At 51.9% G+C, this 17,762-nt stretch overlaps 1 protein-coding gene across 3 annotated transcripts in view; it reads left to right on the plus strand.

The window, feature by feature from the left end:
• Positions 1–4,966: 4,966 nt before the first annotated feature.
• ZZZ3 (zinc finger ZZ-type containing 3) overlaps positions 4,967–17,762 on the plus strand; it is a 72,836-nt gene continuing 60,040 nt past the window's right edge. Inside the window, exon 1 of one of the 3 annotated variants that reach the window (XM_040360662.1) lies at positions 4,967–5,073. The gene's annotated coding sequence lies outside the window, so the exon portion shown is untranslated. Of the gene's footprint in view, positions 5,074–11,637; positions 11,727–11,900; positions 11,974–17,762 lie in introns of those variants that run through there. The other 2 variants (XM_040360663.1, XM_040360664.1) reach the window with 2 other exon arrangements.

A 17,762-nucleotide genomic window follows, 5' to 3' on the forward strand; every position in this document is an offset into this window, starting at 1 on the left:
TTGAACTCTGCACTTTTTTACATAGGACATGCCTCCGCACATTTGGTATTTCTTGCCACTGTTGGTACAATTTGGCCACACCAACCTTTCGATGTGGTTTGGTGGGGAGGAGGGGGCATTGTCCAGTTCCTGCACCTAATCTCTGGGGAGAAAAAAAGCCCTGGATATCTTTATACAGTCTTACAGATAATGAAATAAAAATCTCGCGCCAAAAAATATATAAACTAAAACAAGAAAGGTGTATATAGAATAGCTGCTCCCCAAACAATTCAAATAAGAATAAATTCAAATAAGAATGGACATGTGAAAGAAAATTGGTAGATAGGGGGCGCTGAAATTAATGAAAAATCCAATGAGAAGTGGCAGTAAAGTGCCTGTGCCTGTGTTATGATTATGGACTTTTCTTTGTGACTCTTCACTGGTTTACATTTTTGTGAAATTTTCACATTTACAAACATCGTTTGGTGTTTTTTTGTTTTGTTTTTATTTTTATTTTTATATTTATTATTTTTATCTTTATGCTGATTTTCCCCCCTTTTTTTTTGGGGTATTCAGTGCACATATATTTTAATTCAACATATTTATTGTATAGTGCACATATGTTCGAGCTTTTTGTGTGATTTACATTTAAGGTTCATGCACTCATTTCACTTGTTTATAAATTGCACATGCACTTTATTCACTTGTTGTTTGGTACACATATGATAGGTACTAATATCCTTAATAGGAATTTTACTTATTGCTAATTTACGTTTTCACAGGTTTCCCAATTTTTGCATTGTCTGCACAGGCACTTTACTGCCACTTCTCATTGGATTTTTCATTAATTTCAGCGCCCCCTATCTACCAATTTTCTTTCACAAGTCTTACAGATACAACCGGCCCTTTCAAGGGCAACTATAATGCTATTGTGGCCCACGATGAAATTGAGTATAACACCCCTGCTCTAGTGCACGGCCAGCCTTAGGCTGGTGTAAAAGCTCAAACATTCGTAAGGCCCCTTTCACACTTGTGCTACTTGTCCTGTGAATTGGGACTGCAAATTTGCATTACAAGTCGTACCACATGATTTCCAATGAGTACCATTCGTATCTGTGCAACTTCAATGTAGTCTCTGTACTACTTTGGTCTGACTTTTTAGACCTCAAGGTTACAGAGGCATTCACTAAAATAGCATCAAATTTGCGCGACTTTCAAGTCACGGTAGTGTGAAAGGGGCCCAAGATAAAACCTTTAAAAAAAAAATGACATCAACCCGTTCAATAAAAACTGGCCCACGTTTGGCCTGTGTATATGGCAGCTGGTCGGACAGAAGCCAGCCGTTTGGCCCGCTTCTGTTGGACAAGCATGCTGGAAAACCAGCAGCCGACTGGCTCCTGATTACTGCTCTCAGCAAATGGCTGAGAGTGAATTATGGGCCGTGACACGCCTCTCGAATTTGTCGCGATCGAACAGTCGAACATGGGTTCGACTCGAACACGAAGCTCATCCCTAGTGTCAGGGTGTGCACAGATGAGGGTGCATGGTGTCAGGTCAGGGGGTACACAGCTGGGAAAACATGGTGTCAGGGAATTCACAAATAAGGGTGCATGGTGTCAGGTGAGGAGGATACACAGATGAGGGTTCATGGTGTCAGGTCAGGGGATACACAAATGAGAGTGCATGGTGTCAGGTCAGGGTGTGCATTGTGTCAGGTCAGGGGGTACACAGCTGGGAAAACATGGTGTCAGGCCAGGGGATTCACAAATGAGGGTGTATGGTGTCAGGTCAAGGGATACACAAAAGAGGGTGCATGATGTCAGGTCAGGGGATACACAGATGAGGGTGCATGGTGTCAGGTCAGGGGATAAGCAGCTGGGGGTACATGGTGTCAGGTCAGGGGATACACAGATGAGCGTGCATGGTGTCAGGTCAGGAGGATACACAGATGAGGGTGCATGATGTCAGGTCAGGGGATACACAGATGAGGGTGCATGGTGTCAGGTCAGGGGGTACACAGATGAGCATGCATGGTGTCAGGTCAGTGGATACACAGATGAGCGTGCATGGTGTCAGGTCACGAGATACACAGACGAGCATGCATGGTGTCAGGTCGAGGATACACAGATGAGGGTGCATAGCTGTGTCATGTTGGGGGAGGCACAGCTGGAACACACCATGTAAAGTCTTGGGAGGCACATCTGGAGGTGTATAGTGTCATGTCTGGGGGGGGGGGGGGACGACTTGTTGGGAGAACTCAGCTAGGGATGTAGTGTTAGCTCAGTAGGGACACAGCTAAGGTGCACTATGTGGGGGAACAGAGCTGGCTGTGCTCATAGTTATATTAGGAGGGAGCACAGCTAAAATTTCAAAGTGTAAGGTCAAAGGGCACAGTTTGGTTTGCACAGTGCTGTATCAGCCTTCCACCCTTTGTGATTATAAAAGGGAGAGGGGTCTGGAACCCTGAGAGGAGAGAAGCGGGAAAAAAAAGAGGGTTGCTAGAGAGAGCGAGCCGCCTATGAATCTCCAGGAAGACTTCCACTGTACTTACACTGCCTTTAGGGAGAAGCGCTGCTGAGGTTCGCTCCAAGTAACACTGACTCATCTGGACTCCGTCTTCTTGAATTTCTGCCATTCTGAACTTACCATTTGTGGATACTTTATATGCAGGTATGCTGGGGAAGCCACAGTTGGGGTTATTTAGGTAAAATTACTCTTCCCTGTTTAGCAGTTGTGTTGAGTTTCATCAATAAAGCCTTTGAACCATTATGAGCCTGGTCTGAAGGGGTGCATGTTGAGTTTTGGCGTATCAAAAGAATTTGGGTCTGTAAATGCACTACAAGGTATGATGCAGCACTACTGCAAAGGGTTAACTCGGCAAGACAAGGAAGAGGTAGTTGCTATAGGTAACCAAGTGACGGAACAAGCTACAAGCAACCAGTCATTAGATGCGGTACCTGGTAAGGTGAAATGTCCTCCGATAGTGACAGGGTCAGTACTCCTCTTTAGTGGTCTGTCTCCTATGGCAACCAGGAACAGATTGGTGTTACAGAGATTTAAAGTGGTTGTAAAGGCTAAAGTTTTTTTTTTTTTTTACTTTCATGCATTCTGTGCATGAAGGTAAAAAAAAACTGTGTGCTGCTCCCCATACAGCCCCCCTAATACTCTTCTGAGCTCCCTCTCGATTCAGCGATGTGCACGAGAGCCTCAGCTGTGCTGGGACTCCCTCTCCTCATTGGCTAGAGACAGCAGCGAGAGCCATTTGCTCCCACTGTTGTCAATCACAGCAGTGAGCCAATAAGGAGAAAGTGGTGGCCAGGGCCGAGCCACGGATCATTGTGTCTTACGGACGCATAGAACAGGGCTCGAGATTAAAGCTTGCACCAGTGCCCGCATAGCAAATGGCTTGCTATTGGTCAAGGAGGAGGGGGCAAGAGCGCCAGCGGGGACCCAAAAAGAAGAGGATCGGGGCTCCTCTGTGCAAAACTGCCACACAGAGCAGGTGAGTATAACATTTTTTTTTTTCTTTTTAAAGCCGAACCTTTAATTCCGCTTTAAGGCCTAGTTAAGGAGGTAATGAGCATAATTATACAAATACCACGCTTGGTTAGTGGAAAATTAATAGCTCATATCAGGAAAAAAAAGTTGCATCAAATGTTCAATTCTTATAAAAAGTCCCACAATTGTGAAAAAAGTGCTTGTGCTTCAATTAAAATCAGTACTCCACTGTTCAGTGTTCAGACAACGTGCCCCACATGGAGCATGCATGAGGTCCACGCCATGTGCATGGTGGGACCCCAGTTTGTTACTGGTAATGAGGTAACAGAGGTTCCCTGGACATAAAAGTAGTGTGTAGTGACATGGGACGAGAAACTTTTCAGAGAAACTTTTCAGAGAAACTTTGCACTTCACCTCACCTTTCACATGACCTCAGTCTCTGCCTGGTCCTGGGCATTGATGAGCATGCTCCATGCAAATGTTACCCCACGGGCGCAGTAGACCACCCACACACAGTAGGAGGTGCACAGTGGTATGTCAGGGGGACACAGTTGGAGGTGCACAGTGTTATGGGGGGGCATAGTTGGAGGTTCACTGTTATGGGGGACACAGTTGGAGGTGCACAGTGTTATGTGGGGGGACACGGTTGGAGGTGCACAGTGTTATGTCAGGGGGACACAGTTGGAGGTGCACAGTGTTATGTCGGTGGGACACAGTTGGGGGTGCACAGTGTTGTGTCGGGGGGGACACAGTTAGGGGTGCACAGTGTTGTGTCAGGGGGACACAGTTGGAGGTGCACAGTGTTATGTCGGTGGGACACAGTTGGGGGTGCACAGTGTTGTGTCGGGGGGACACAGTTAGGGGTGCACAGTGTTGTGTCGGGGGGGGGGGGGGACAGTATGAGGTGCACAGTGTTATGTGGGGGGACACAGTTGGAGGTGCACAGTTGAATGAGTGAGAAACTTGAGTGAGTGAGAAACTTGTAAAGCGCAACACATGCGAACTGAATCGCCTCTGGGCGCGCCGCTGAATGTCAGGGGGACACAGTTGGGGGTTCACATTGTTATGTCAGGGGGGCATAGTTCGTGGTGCAGTGTTATGTGGGGGGGATCCAGTTGGGGGTGCACAGTGTTGTGTCGGGGGGACACAGTATGAGGTGCACAGTGTTATGTGGGGGGACACAGTTGGGGGTGCACAGTGTTGTGTCGGGGGGACACAGTATGAGGTGCACAGTGTTATGTTGGGGATCACAGTTGGGGGTGCAGTGTTATGTCAGCGGGGACACAGTTGAAGGTGCAGTGTTATAGCAGGGGGACATAGTTGGAGGTGCACAGTATTATGTCAGAGGGACACAGTTGGAGGTGCACAGTGTTATGACGGGGGACACAGTTAGAAATGCACAGTGTTGAGCCAGATGAAACACATTCTCCCCCCTAGTACTCCCCTATAGGCGGACAGCACAGGTGGCATTTTCCCCGGGTTCCGCTAGGTGTCGCACTCCTGCTGCCGGAAGTGCTGTCAGCGTGGAGGGGGCTTCCGGGCAGTGTGCAGCGGCCTGACTCCCTGAGGAGGATCCGGCGGAGAGCGGCTAGAGAGGTGAGATTCCCGGGGGACCGGCACTTCCTGTCCTCAACGCTCCCTCCACCACCTACCGTTCTCTGTCATGAGGAGGTGCAGCTACAGAGAGAGAATGCCCTGTGCGCTTCTAGTGTTGCTTCCCTGTGCAGTAGTGGTGTACACCTCCAGTGTTGCCTTCCTTATGCAGTAGTGGTGTACACCTCCAGTGTTGCCTTCCTTATGCAGTAGTGGTGTACACCTCCAGTGTTGCTTCCCTGTGCAGTGGTGGTGTACACCTCCAGTGTTGCCTCCCTATGCAGTAGTGGTGTACACCTCCAGTGTTTCCTCCCTGTGCAGTAGTGGTGTACACCTCCAGTGTTTCCTCCCTGTGCAGTAGTGGTGTACACCTCCAGTGTTGCTTCCCTGTGCAGTAGTGGTGTACACCTCCAGTGTTGCTTCCCTGTGCAGTAGTGGTGTACACCTCCAGTGTTGCTTCCCTGTGCAGTAGCGGTGTACACCTCCAGTGTTGCCTCCCTATGCAGTAGCGGTGTACACCTCCAGTGTTGCCTTCCTTATGCAGTAGTGGTGTACACCTCCAGTGTTGCCTTCCTTATGCAGTAGTGGTGTACACCTCCAGTGTTGCCTCCCTATGCAGTAGTGGTGTACACCTCCAGTGTTTCCTCCCTGTGCAGTAGTGGTGTACACCTCCAGTGTTGCTTCCCTGTGCAGTAGTGGTGTACACCTCCAGTGTTGCCTCCCTATGCAGTAGTGGTGTACACCTCCAGTGTTGCTTCCCTGTGCAGTAGTGGTGTACACCTCCAGTGTTGCTTCCCTGTGCAGTAGTGGTGTACACCTCCAGTGTTGCTTCCCTGTGCAGTAGCGGTGTACACCTCCAGTGTTGCCTCCCTATGCAGTAGCGGTGTACACCTCCAGTGTTGCCTTCCTTATGCAGTAGTGGTGTACACCTCCAGTGTTGCCTTCCTTATGCAGTAGTGGTGTACACCTCCAGTGTTGCCTTCCTTATGCAGTAGTGGTGTACACCTCCAGTGTTGCCTCCCTATGCAGTAGTGGTGTACACCTCCAGTGTTGCTTCCCTGTGCAGTAGTGGTGTACACCTCCAGTGTTGCTTCCCTGTGCAGTAGTGGTGTACACCTCCAGTGTTGCCTCCCTATGCAGTAGTGGTGTACACCTCCAGTGTTGCCTCCCTATGCAGTAGTGGTGTACACCTCCAGTGTTTCCTCCCTATGCAGTAGTGGTGTACACCTCCAGTGTTTCCTCCCTATGCAGTAGTGGTGTACACCTCCAGTGTTGAGTTCTTATGCAGTGGCGGTGTACACCTCTACTGTTGCTCTCCTCTGCAGTGGTGGTGTACACCTCCAGTGTTGCCTTCTTATGCAGTGGTGGTGTACACCTCCAGTGTTGCCTTCTTATGCAGTGGTGGTGTATACCTCCAGTGTTGCTTCCCTGTGCAGTGGTGGTGTACACCTCCAGTGTTGCCTTCCTTATGCAGTAGCGGTGTACACCTCCAGTGTTGCCTTCCTTATGCAGTAGTGGTGTACACCTCCAGTGTTGCCTCCCTATGCAGTGGCGGTGTACACCTCCAGTGTTGCCTTCCTTATGCAGTAGTGGTGTACACCTCCAGTGTTGCCTCCCTATGCAGTGGCGGTGTACACCTCCAGTGTTGCCTCCTTATGCAGTAGTGGTGTACACCTCCAGTGTTGCCTTCCTATGCAGTAGTGGTGTACACCTCCAGTGTTGCCTCCCTATGCAGTGGCGGTGTACACCTCCAGTGTTGCCTTCTTATGCAGTAGTGGTGTGCACCTCCTGTGTTGCCTTCTTATGCAGTGGCGGTGTACACCTCCAGTGTCGCTTCCCTCTGCAGTGGCGGTGTGCACCTCCAGTGTCGCTTCCCTCTGCAGTGGCGGTGTGCACCTCCTGTGTTCCCCCCCCCCCCCGTGCAGTGTGCACCTCCTGTGTTGCTCCCCCTCGTGCAGTGGCGGTGTAAACCTCCTGTGTTGCTCCCCCACCCGTGCAGTGGCGGTGTACACCTCCTATGCCACTCCCCTTACACAGGACTGTTTAAGAAAAAAAAACACAAAATCTATATGCGCCGCCTTCTCTCATACATATTACTGTAAACCTGTATTTACACTGCATTGCACACACCAGCAGAAATCTGAAATTAGGCTTGGCGTGGGCATGCCTGCCTTGTAAGAGGGTATTGTGTGCCCTGTTGTTGTGGTACAAAGCAGTCTGGAGGTAGCGCAGCATAGGCTCCCCAGGACCATAAGCGCTTATCCACAAAGGAATGGAATGGTTCGCAGAGTCTTGCTGGCAGCGAGATCCCACCTAAAAAGTGACCCGTACTGCATCTCCATTCAGACAGACAGACATGGAGGCTCATAAAGAGATGACATGCATACTACTGTATGTAGAAAATCATTCCTCCACGATGACTGAATGCCAAGGGGACTGGGCCAATGCTTGCACATTGTTTACATCTCTGACTCTGAATGAGTCATTGATCGGTCAGCGGCCACAGCGCAGGTGTTGGAAGCTGCGGTCATCTTGCACCACTGCTTAGTGAATGACTCATTGAGTGATCCATGTGTGCTTCCCACACCGCATCCCAATCGCACTCTGTTCATTCGAAATGCTACAGGTGTCAATGTTAAGTTAACTACCTCCCCAAAAACGGTTTGCAAAACGCAGTGCGATTTACTGAATCTAATCGCGTGGGTGTCCGATTTCAGTGTGGCAAAAAAAAAAAGTGCATAAAACTTTTGCATGCAGGTGCGGTACGATTTGAGCCACACAGAATGAATGTTCACACCCATGCAATCCGATTCCAGTGCATCCGAAAAAAGGTGCAAGACACTTCTTCGTGTGGGTGCACTATGATTTGAGGCATACAAAATGAATGGGCTCAAATCACACTGCAAAGAATCGCATGTGATTTGAATAGGAAAGTGGTGCAATTCCTGTCCGAATCACATGCAGTTCCCCGCACCGCGTCAGTGGTGAACCAGGACTCAGAGTTAAAAGGAAGATGTAAACAATGTGCGAGCAGCAGCGGTGGCGCAGAGTGATCTCGGTATTGTAATTTTTTACACATCTTTTGACTCTGAGCCCTTGATTAGGTGGCGGCGTCAGCATAGGTGCAGAATGACTACAGCCTTCAGGCATTCTGATACAGGGAAGGCCGAGGTCATCCTGCACTGCTGCTTAGTGAAAGGCTCATTCAGTGTCAGGGGAAGATGTAAGCACCAACAAAGTGTAGGCGGCAGCAGCGCAGGATGATTGAAGGAGAGGTCATCCTGTGCCACTGTCTATACATTGTTTATGTTTAGGCTTTGTTCACACAGGGTGTACTACAGCAATACACCCCTTCCTGGTGTGTTTAACCTGCACAGGTGTAGGGCTGCAACTAATGATTATTTTCATAATCGATTAGTTGGCCGATTATTGTTTCGATTAATCAGATCATAGCCTTAAAAAAAAAAAAAAAAATGCATTTTTACATTATTATTTTTTTTTTGGGCCAATTTGTTGTTGGGCAGATTACAAAACACAAATTGCCGCAAAAACACATTACGTGCTTTTCTGCAGGTTCTCCATTAAAGTATATTGAACAAAATAAAAAATAGCACCGTTCACAAACAGTGGAAGTTTGGGGCCATGCACCCGCATGGATATCAGACTGTATCTGTGCAAATTGACCTTGAATAGAACTCCCTGCACAGGGATGCATGCACTCCCATCCATCCCCGTGTAAGCAAACGGCTGTACTGAGAGTCTGCAGGAGCCTGGCATTGCGCCTGCTACCTGCTGATCACAGGAGCCTGGCATTGCGCCTGCTACCTGCTGATCACAGGAGCCTGGCATTGCACCTGCTGATCACAGGAGCCTGGCATTGCGCCTGCTGATCACAGGAGCCTGGCATTGCGCCTGTTGATCACAGGAGCCTGACATTTCTCCTGCTTCCATGCTTACTGGAGGAGCCTGGCATTGCGCCTGCTACCTGATGATCACAGGAACCTGGCATTGCACCTGCTGATTGCTCTGCAGTCTCCTAAGAAAATAATAATGCAGATTTTTTTTTATCTGCAGAAATGAAAGCGGTTGTATACCCTGTAATTTTTTTTTTTTTTTTTATGCCTGTAAAGGAAAAGCTATAATGAGCTAGTATGCACCGCATACTAGCTCATTATGAAATACTTAACTTAAAACGAGGTGAAGAGAACTTACCTGGTCCACGCCGAGCGAGATGTCATCTTGCTCTGGCGTGTCTTCCGGGTATCGCCGCTCCAGCACTGTGATTGGCTGGAGCGGCGATGACGTCACTCCCGCGCATGCGCGTGGGAGACTTCAATTCGGCAAGGCCTGTCGGCTGCCGGTCCTTTAGCCGAGGATCCCCGCTGCGCATGTGCCGCTGCAATCAGCGGCGCATTGCGGGGGGGAATATCTCCTAAACCGTACAGGTTTAGGAGATATTCTTTATACCTACAGGTAAGCCTTATGTTTAAAAAAAAATGTATTTTAATATATTTTAATTAAAATTTTAATATAACACATTGCTAATAGTATTGGCAAAATTCCCATGCAGTGCACCTCTAACACATATGATGCAGGAGATGGGCAGACACTGGGGATATTGTACGGGAGATGGGCAGACACTGGGGATATGGTACGGGAGATGGGCAGACACTGGGGATATGGTACGGGAGATGGCCAGACACTGGGGATATGGTACGGGAGATGGCCAGACACTGGGGATATGGTGCGGGAGATGGCCAGACACTGGGGATATGGTGCGGGAGATGGCCAGACACTGGGGATATGGTGCGGGAGATGGCCAGACACTGGGGATATGGTGCGGGAGATGGCCAGACACTGGGGATATGGTGCGGGAGATGGCCAGACACTGGGGATATGGTGCGGGAGATGGCCAGACACTGGGGATATGGTACGGGAGATGGGCAGACACTGGGGATATGGTGCGGGAGATGGGCAGACACTGGGGATATGGTACGGGAGATGGGCAGACACTGGGGATATGGTGCGGGAGATGGCCAGACACTGGGGATATGGTGCGGGAGATGGCCAGACACTGGGGATATGGTGCGGGAGATGGCCAGACACTGGGGATATGGTGCGGGAGATGGCCAGACACTGGGGATATGGTGCGGGAGATGGCCAGACACTGGGGATATGGTGCGGGAGATGGCCAGACACTGGGGATATGGTGCGGGAGATGGCCAGACACTGGGGATATGGTGCGGGAGATGGCCAGACACTGGGGATATGGTGCGGGAGATGGCCAGACACTGGGGATATGGTGCGGGAGATGGCCAGACACTGGGGATATGGTGCGGGAGATGGCCAGACACTGGGGATATGGTGCGGGAGATGGCCAGACACTGGGGATATGGTGCGGGAGATGGCCAGACACTGGGGATATGGTGCGGGAGATGGCCAGAGACTGGGGACATTGGTACGGGAGATGGGCAGACACTGGGGACATTGGTACATGGGGACAATGCAGCCTCACCAGTGCCCAGCATATGCAGCCTGTCTGTGCCCAGCAGCCTACCAGTGCCGTTCATTTGCAGTCTGCCTGTGCCTCACCAGTGCCCAGCAGCCTACCAGTGCCCGTCATGCGGCCTGCCTGTACCCAGATCAGCGGCGATCTCCGTGTGTCACGGTGCTGTATTTGCCCCGCCCCATTTTCGGCTCCATCGCAGCCGAAATTTTGGTGCAACCCTAGCAAAAATATCCATTTGTTATTTCAGAGTGAGAGCTGACCTGTGAAGGTGTACAGAGTGGAGTATAGTTTGCACAGTGTAGGGAACTGTGGAGTATATTTGTACAGCACTCCAGTGTACATAGTGGAACTTTGCAGGGTATATTTGAAAAGTACAGAGTAGTGGTGAGGAGTATATCCGTACAGCGCAGTGTATAGAGTGGAGCTGTGTGGCGTTTATTCATACAGCTCTGTGTATGTTTACTCAGCTCAGGGACCAAGTCCCTCCCACGTGCAGACCAATCAGTGACATCACAGTGCTCCATCATAATGGTATGTCATATAATGTTGCATATCGATAAGGTTTTAATTATCAGGATATAAAATACTGAATGTGGGGGCCTTTTGGTAGGTGTGATTTTTTTTTTTTTTTTTTGTTCCTTCTATGGTGGGAAAAACATTTTATTCTTGGGCCAGCTCTCCCTCTGTGTGTAATGTGTGTGCATATATATATATATATATATATATCACCCTCCATTCTTCTCTCTGTATAGGACTCCTGTGTATATGTAGCATCTCTCTCTATCTATCTATAGAAAGAGATATACACACACTCCCCCTTCCGTGTATATATATATGTTGGACTCTCCCCCCTCCTTTCCATGTTCTCAGGCTCGCGCTTTCTCCTCATTGTTGATATTCTCCCGCCCGCTCACGTGTTGGAGGCTCGAGCAGGTGAAGCCCCGCCCTCCGGGTGGGCGTGTTTCGCCCGGAAGGACGGTGACAGGTCTGGCGTGTGTGGTTGTCCCGGAGTGGTGCCGTCACGCCCCCCTCCTCGTTGGTAGGATTGTTGTTGCTAGGTGCGCGCGCCGCCGCCGCCATTTCTCGCGAGAGAGAGCCCACATCTCGCGGGAATGTGCGGGGAGACATGTCCGGGGAGAGAGGCGAGGTGAGAGCGGGACCCGGGATGATGAGCAGGAGGAGGGAGGGCGGGGGTTGCGCAATGTGGGCGGGGGGAGCGTGTGCGCTGCCTGAAGGGTCACACGAGGGACAGGACCTGACTAATGTGTGGAAGGAGCAGTTGGGGGCGTGGTCTATGCGGGCTGTGGGAGGGGCTTATTGGATTGCACATGGGGGTGGGTGCGATGTTGCTGAAAAGTTGGTGCTGGAGCCAGAAGAGAGAGAAGACATTACTGGTGAGAGGGAGGTTACATACCCCTAAGGGGTGGGTCTACAGGTGGTTACATACCCCTAAGGGACGGGTCTACAGGTTTGGGAGGTTACATACCCCCCCCAAGGGGCGGGTCTACAGCTGGGGGCGGTTGCATACCCCCCAAGGGGCGGGTCTACAGGTGGGGGCGGTTACATACCCCCAAGGGGCGGGTCCACAGGTGGGGGTGGTTACATACCCTCCAAGGTGCGGGTCTACAGGTGGGGAAGGTTACATGCCCCCAAGGGGTGGATCTGTAGGTGGGGGAGGCTACATACCCCCAAGGAGCGGGTCTACAGCTGAAAGAGGTTACATACCCCCAAGGGGTGTGTCTACAGGTGAGGGGGTTACATACCCCCAAGGGGCGGGTCTACAGGTGGGGGGTTACATACCCCCAAGGGGCGGGTCTACAGGTGTGGGAGGTTACATATCCTGGGGGCAGGTCTACAGGTGGCAGAGGTTACGTACCCCAGGGGCGTGGGTCTACAACTGGGAAAGGTTACATACCCTAAGGGGCGGGTCTACAGGTGGAGGAGGTTGCATATCCCAGGGGGCAAGTCTACAGGTGGAGGAGGTTACATACCTCAGGGGGCTAGTCTACAGGTGGGGGAGGTTACATCCCCAGAGGGGCGAGGTCTACAGGTGGGGGTGGTTACATACCCCCCCAAGGGGCGGGTCTACAGGTGGGGACAGTTACATACCCCCAAGGGGCGGTTCTACAGGTGGAAGAGGTTACATATCCCTAAGGGGCGGGTCTACAGGTGGGGACAGTTACATACCCCTAAGGGGCGGTTCTACAGGTGGAAGAGGTTACATACCCCTAAGGGGCGGTTCTACAGGTGGGGGAGGCTACATACCCACAAGGGGCGGTTCTACAGGTGGGCGAGGCTACATAACCCACAAGGGGCGGTTCTACAGGTGGGCGAGGTTACATACCCCCCAGGGGGCGGTTCTACAGGTGGGGGAGGTTACATACCCCCCAGGGGGCGGTTCTACAGGTGGGAGAGGCTACTTACCCCCAGGGGGCGGTTCTACAGGTGGGAGAGGCTACATACCCCCCAGGGGGCGGTTCTACAGGTGGGGGAGGCTACATACCCCCCAGGGGGCGGTTCTACAGGTGGGGGAGGCTACATACCCCCCAGGGGGCAGGTCTACAGGTGGGGCGGTTACATACCCCCCCTAAGGCGCGCGTCTACAGATGGGGGCGGTTACATACCCCCAAGGGGCGGGTCTAGAGGTGGGAACAGTTACATACCCCCCAAGGGGTGGTTCTACAGGTGGAAGAGGTTACATACCCCTAAGGGGCGGTTCTACAGGTGGGGGAGGCTACATAACCCACAAGGGGCGGTTCTACAGGTGGGCAAGGCTACATAACCCACAAGGGGCGGTTCTACAGGTGGGCGAGGCTACATACCCCCTAGGGGGGTGGTTCTACAGGTGGGGGAAGCTACATACCCCCCAGGGCGCGGGTCTACAGGTGGGGGAGGCTACATACCCCCCAGGGCGCGGGTCTACAGGTGGGGGAGGCTACATACCCCCCAGGGCGCGGGTCTACAGGTGGGGGAGGCTACATACCCCCAAGGGGCGGGTCTACAGGTGGGGAAGGTTACATGCCCCCAAGGGGTGGATCTGTAGGTGGGGGAGGCTACATACCCCCAAGGGGCGGATCTACAGCTGAGGGAGGTTACATACCCCCAAGGGATGTGTCTACAGGTGGGGGGATACATACCCCCAAGGGGTGGGTCTACAGCTGGGAAAGGTTACATACCCTAAGGGGCGGGTCTACAGGTGGAGGAGGTTGCATATCCCAGGGGGCGAGTCTACAGATGGAGGATGTTACATATGACAGGGGACGAGTCTACAGGTGGCAGAGGTTACATCCCCCCCCGAGGGGCGGGTCTACAGGTGGGGGAGGTTACATACTCCCAATGTCTGGTTCTACAGGTGGGGGAGGTTGCATACCCCAGGGTCGTGGGTCTAAAACTGGGGAAAGTTACATATCCTAGGGGGCAAGTCTACAGGTGGAGGAGGTTACATATCCCATGGGGCGAGTCTACAGGGTGGAGAAGGTTACATATCCCAGGGGGCGAGTCTACAGGGTGGAGGAGGTTACATATCCCAGGGGGCGAGTGTACAGGTGGAGGAGGTTACATATCCCAGGGGGCGAGTCTACAGGGTGGAGGAGGTTACATATCCCAGGGAGCGAGTGTACAGGTGGAGGAGGTTACATATCCCAGGGGGCGAGTCTACAGGTGGAGGAGGTTACATATCCCAGGGGGTGAGTCTACAGGTGGAGGAGGTTACATACCCCAGGGGGCGAGTCTACAGGTGGAGGAGGTTACATACCCCAGGGGGCGAGTCTACAGGTGGAGGAGGTTACATACCCCAGGGGGCGAGTCTACAGGTGGAGGAGGTTACATATCCCAGGGGGCGAGTCTACAGGTGGAGGAGGTTACATATCCCAGGGGGCGAGTCTACAGGTGGAGGAGGTTACATATCCCAGGGGGCGAGTCTACAGGTGGAGGAGGTTACATACCCCAGGGGGCGAGTCTACTGGTGGAGGAGGTTACATGCCCCCAATGGGTGGGTCTACAGGTGGAGGAGGTTACATACCCCAGGGGGCGAGTCTACAGGTGGAGGAGGTTACATGCCCCCAATGGGTGGGTCTACAGGTGGGGGAGGTTACATACCCCAGGGGGCGAGTATACAGGTGGGGGAGGTTACATACCCCAGGGGGCGAGTCTACTGGTGGAGGAGGTTACATACCCCAGGGGGCGAGTCTACGGGTGGAGGAGGTTACATACCCCAGGGGGCGAGTCTACGGGTGGAGGAGGTTACATACCCAAGGGGGCGTGTCTACGGGTGGAGGAGGTTACATACCCAAGGGGGCGTGTCTACTGGTGGAGGAGGTTACATGCCCCCAATCGGTGGGTCTACAGGTGGGGGAGGCTACATGCCCCAGGGTCGTGAGTCTACAACTGGGGAACGTTGCATACCCTAAGGGGTGAGTCTACAGGTGGAGGAGAATACATATCTTAGGGGGCAGCTCTACAGGTGGGGGGTTACGTACCATTGGAGGCAGGTCTATGGATAAGGTGGCTACATACACTGGAGGAAGAAGACATACCTTTAGGAAAATGGTGTCGGTGGTGGAGAGTATGTTTTCTAGAGGGTGGATTTGCGAGCTGGGGCATGTGACATATCCTAGGCGCAGGGTCTATGGATGGGGGCGGCTGCATCTGTAAGGAGGAGGGTCTTTGGGTGGGGAAGGTGACATACCCCAGGAATAGAGCTCTGGGCTTGGGAGGGTACATACCCCAGGGGGAGGAGCTGTGGGTTGGCGGGGGTACATATCTTAGGAGGAGGATCTATGTGTGGGGTACGCTACTTACTCGGAAAGTACTTACTAGGAAAAGAGGGTCCATTGGCATAGCGGGTTGTATTCCCTGTGTGGGAGGGTCCATAAATGAGGTGAGAACAACATACATTACGGGGAGAGTCTCTTAGTGGTGTAGGCTACATATTCCAGAGGGAGGGTCTACAGGTGGGGGAGGTTACATATACCAGGAGAGTTGTTCTGGGTGGAGGATTGGTTGCATACACTTGGGAGAGATGGTCTGTTGGTAGAGAAGTTTACATTTTTTTTGAAGGAAGCTCTAAGGGTGGGGAGGGCTACATTTGTATATGCAATGGCGTCTATGGGTAGGGGAGGAAAAATAGCTTGGGGGAGGACCTCTTTGTAGGGGAGGCTACATACCCCGAGAGGGAGGGTGTAGAGGTGTGGTGGGGGAGGCTGCAAACCCCAGAGGGGAGGTTTGAACGTGTGGGAGGGTCTACAGCTTGGGGGGGGGGGGTCTCCATAGTTGGGGGTGGCTCTGGGCAGGAAGGCTAGGTACACCAGGGGAGGGTATGCGGCTGGGGAAGGTTACATACTTTAAGGTGAGAGCGTCTGTTGGAGGAGGAGGTTACATTTCCTTGGAGGCAGATCTCTGGGAATGTAGCCTTCCCCGTCCATATATGAAAAGTCTATGAGTGGGGCAGATTACGCATCCTAGGGGGAAGGCCTAATGGTAGGGGAGGCTACATACTTCAGAGGGAGGGTCTATAGGAGGGTTTACATAACCCCTCCCCCCCAGGGAAGGGGCTCTGGGTGGGGTAGGCTTTCTACCCCCAGGGGGGAGGGTCTGTGGGTGAGGTAGGTTACATACCCTAAGTTTAGAGGGTCTATTAGTAGAGTAGGTAACATTTCCTTGGAGGAAGGCTTATATACCCCAGAGAGGAGAGTCTATGAGTAGGGGGAGACTACATATCTCTGGAGGGTGGCTATGAGAGAGCAAAATTACACACTGCATTGGGAGAATCTCTGAGCTGGGTAGGCTACATAATCCAAGGGGAGGGTCTATGGGTGGGAAAGTTTACATAAAGCAAGGGAGGGGTCTATGGGTGGGGAAGTTTACATAAAGCAAGGGGGGGTCTATGGGTGGGGAAGGCTACATACTCCCAAGGGGAGAGTCTATGGGTGGGGGAGGGTCTATGGGTGGGGGAGGCTACATACTCCCAAGGGGAGGTCTTTGGGTGGAAAAGTTTACATAAAGCAAGGGGAGGGTCTATGGGTGGCAAAGTCTACATAAAGCAAGGGGAGGGTCTATGGGTGGGGAAGGCTACATACTCCAAGGGGAGGTCTATGGGTGGGGGAGGCTACATACAGCAAGGGGAGGGTCTATGGGTGGGGAAGACTACATACTCCAAGGGGAGTGTCTATGAGTGGGGGAGGCTACATACTCCAGGGGAAGGGTCTATCAGTGGGGAAGACTACATACTCCAGGGGAAGGGTCCAACTACCAATCAAGTTCAGTCTTTAGACCTGAACTTCCAGAATGGAGGTGTCCTGCGCTCGGTCCCTCTGCTTGTCTTGAATGGTCCTTCCTAAGTGCAATCAGAATTAGGGAAGTGACAACTAAACTTTAACCACTTGAGGACCGAGCCTCTTTCTGAGAAGTTAAAGTTAAAACTAGGGTTGTCCCGATACCACTTTTTTGAGACCGAGTACAAGTACCGATACTTTTTTTCAAGTACTCGCCGATACCGATACTTTTTTTAATATGGTGTGACAGTGTTTTTTTTTTTTTTTACTATTTTTTTTTTGTTTGTTTTAGGGGGGGGGGGGTGGATTGTCAGTGTGTTGTTGTTTTTTTTTGCATTTTATTTTTTTTATTTTTTAAAAAATATATTTATTTCAATTTTCTTTTTTTTTATCAGCCCTGTTGGGGGTCTTTGGTGAGATATCAGGGGTCTTAACAGACCCCTGACATCTCCCCTTTAAGACACAGGGTCTAAGGACACAGATTCCACAGTCCCTTTCTCTGCAGCCTCAGCTAAAATGAATGGAGAGAAGCTCCTCTCCATTCATAAACTGAAGCATCGTAAACACAGGTTACGATGCTCAGTTATATGAACGGACAGAGTCAGTGATCACTGACTGTCCATTCGGAAAAGGTAGGAGCCGGGTTTAGCGGCTCCTACCGCCGCTCTCCATCCTGACAAATTGAGGGGGAAAAGACAGCACGGACGGGGGAAAAGACAGCACGGACGGGGGAAAAGACAGCACGGACACGGGGGGGAAAAGACAGCACGGACACGGGGGGGGAAAGACAGCACGGACACGGGGGGGAAAAGACAGCACGGACACGGGGGGGGGGGGGGGAGACGGCATGGACACGGGGGGAAAAGACGGCATGGACACGGGGGGGGGAAAGACAGCACGGACACGGGGGG

Source organism: Rana temporaria, chromosome 7, assembly GCF_905171775.1.
Source record: "Rana temporaria chromosome 7, aRanTem1.1, whole genome shotgun sequence".
Lineage (NCBI taxonomy): Eukaryota > Metazoa > Chordata > Amphibia > Anura > Ranidae > Rana > Rana temporaria.